The sequence below is a fragment of the Ctenocephalides felis genome, unplaced genomic scaffold (genome assembly GCF_003426905.1).
Source record: "Ctenocephalides felis isolate EL2017-DRISC unplaced genomic scaffold, ASM342690v1 CF-g0.4_SCAFFOLD_01886, whole genome shotgun sequence".
Lineage (NCBI taxonomy): Eukaryota > Metazoa > Arthropoda > Insecta > Siphonaptera > Pulicidae > Ctenocephalides > Ctenocephalides felis.
Window position 1 is genome coordinate 45450194 of NW_020538040.1, and position 2366 is coordinate 45452559.

A 2366-nucleotide genomic window follows, 5' to 3' on the forward strand; every position below is an offset into this window, starting at 1 on the left:
AGAGTTTAAATTAAAAAATTAATTTTAAAAAAAATGATGAGAAAAACCGTTAATTTTTTTTATTAACGGTAGCTCATCTTCCGATGCGTCTCAAGCGGAGTTGTTACACTTATTAATGGTCCGATTTGACACCGCACAAATAATATACCCTGCCGTCGGTGTACGCCACCTATACTATATTTATACACACACGCATGTACTGACCGCGTATTGGCCGGGGTCAAACATTTGCGATTGTTTTGTTAATCTGAATGTACATAATATCGTCTTCAATCAAATTGAAATTGGAAGAAGAGCATATTATGATATGCATAAACCATATACATGTGTGATGGTCAGGGTTAATGATTCTAAATCAGCTACTTTAGTGTTATGTGACATAACACGTTGATCGCCCGATTCACAATCGTGCATTTTTATATGTTGCTACATCGTGATAAAACTTTTTCATATTTCCGTACATGAAGGATTGTACATTAGGCTCTACTTGTTAAGATATTTAACAATAAGTGGAAATAGCTAATTCCAGGCATTTCTGTATAAAATTAAAAGTCATCAGTATCAGAGAAATTCTAATACCGTGACATACAGGTTTAATTCGACGTTTTCGGGCGCATGGATCAACCAATTTGAATGATACAAAAAACATTCGATTCCCATTGACGGGAAGACGTGCTGATTAGTTTTTGGCAGATCAAGTCGTTTCAAAGATATGGGGCAAAAAGTGCCAAAAATGGTAATGCAGTTTTTGAGAGAACGAAGCGTCAGACTTGAAAAATTCAGAAAATCATATTTGTATTGACGAAATCAAAGAAAGTAAAATAAAGACATTTACCGGTCAAGAATAATCATTCGACATATTGTGACGGATAAAAAGGTTGAAGCCCCTTTCTTGGGGTATTTGCAACGACTCCCAAATATTATATCTTGGCATTGCATCCCCATTACGAAAGGGTTACTACAACTCCTCAACCCAATTTCTATAAATACCCTGTGCCAATTGTCGTTACAATATGCACATCAAATTATCAGATATTTTATGGAGATTTTAATAATACAAATTTTGTTTACGTTTATATGGGTTCCGTACCAATGTTTAGATTTGTGACCCGGCAATTACGCTCTTCGAAATTTCGTTTCTAAAACAGCTACTTAGCGCAATTGCTTTGAAAAAAATTAGTTGAATTAAAAAAAAATCAAAATATGGAAAAATGATATTTTTTTAAAATAAATTAAAGTTTAATATTTGGTACGGAAAGTACTAGTATTTGCCTTAATGCATGATACAATGCACCACTAGTTTTTTTTGCATATTTGCTATTATATGTTTCAAAGTACTTATGCCTATATCATATGTTTGCAACTTATAACTTCATATGTTTTAAGTAAGAAATATTTAACATATATACATATTATATATATATAATAATAGTTTGTAAAATAATAGTTTATAAAATTAAAGTCTTGTAGACTAAAAGCTTACTATCTTCGTTGGTCACCGTTCGCATAATAATGTATTATGTATCCCATCATCAGTCAGTCGGTATCAAAGCAGTTTTCTACCAGATTTTTCCTTGAAATCATACTCTCAAATATGATATTGTTTTATATCACATTTATTTATTTTGAGAGCGAAATTTAGATGAACTTTATTGTAATTATCCTTAAAAAAATCTACGAGCGTTTGGAATTAGTTAAAAAATTTAAATTCAATTGCAAAAGCCGGAATTTATTCGCAACAATTTATCTAATGTATAAAAATTAAGCATTTTAATGATCAAAAATGTTCTTAAAAATATATGAAAATATTTCGCTATTTTTGTCATACTATAATCAAGTTTTGTTAGATTCTAATAATTACTAATATATTTTTTCAAATTATAATATACTGCCATTACTATTATCAAATAAATTAACGTAAAACGGCTTATGCTGTGACTTAATTCACACAATTACTAAATGAATCAGATTAGTTTCGCTGAGCACTCTTAAATAAGTTGGCTCAGACACCGAGATAGAAACTTTTTTATATTCTATATTTAGGATCATAAAATTGTTATTTTTGTACCTTAATCAGGTACATTAGAACAGATCAACTGATAAAAAAATAGTAGAAAATTATATCAATATAGACAAAAATAAATGGAAAAACATTTCAAACGCTTTCGTATATTACAATTAAATTATTCTTTCATCATTAAGTTTTTCAACTTGTAATTGAAAAAAGCGAGTTTTAAAATATTTTCTTTACTTAGAATTCTGTTATAAAAAATTCTCTATGAAGTGAATATATGTTATTTGAACTCCCAGAAGTGCTGCAATGTTAATTATTCAATGTAATAGATTAAATTAATGTTATCTCTGTT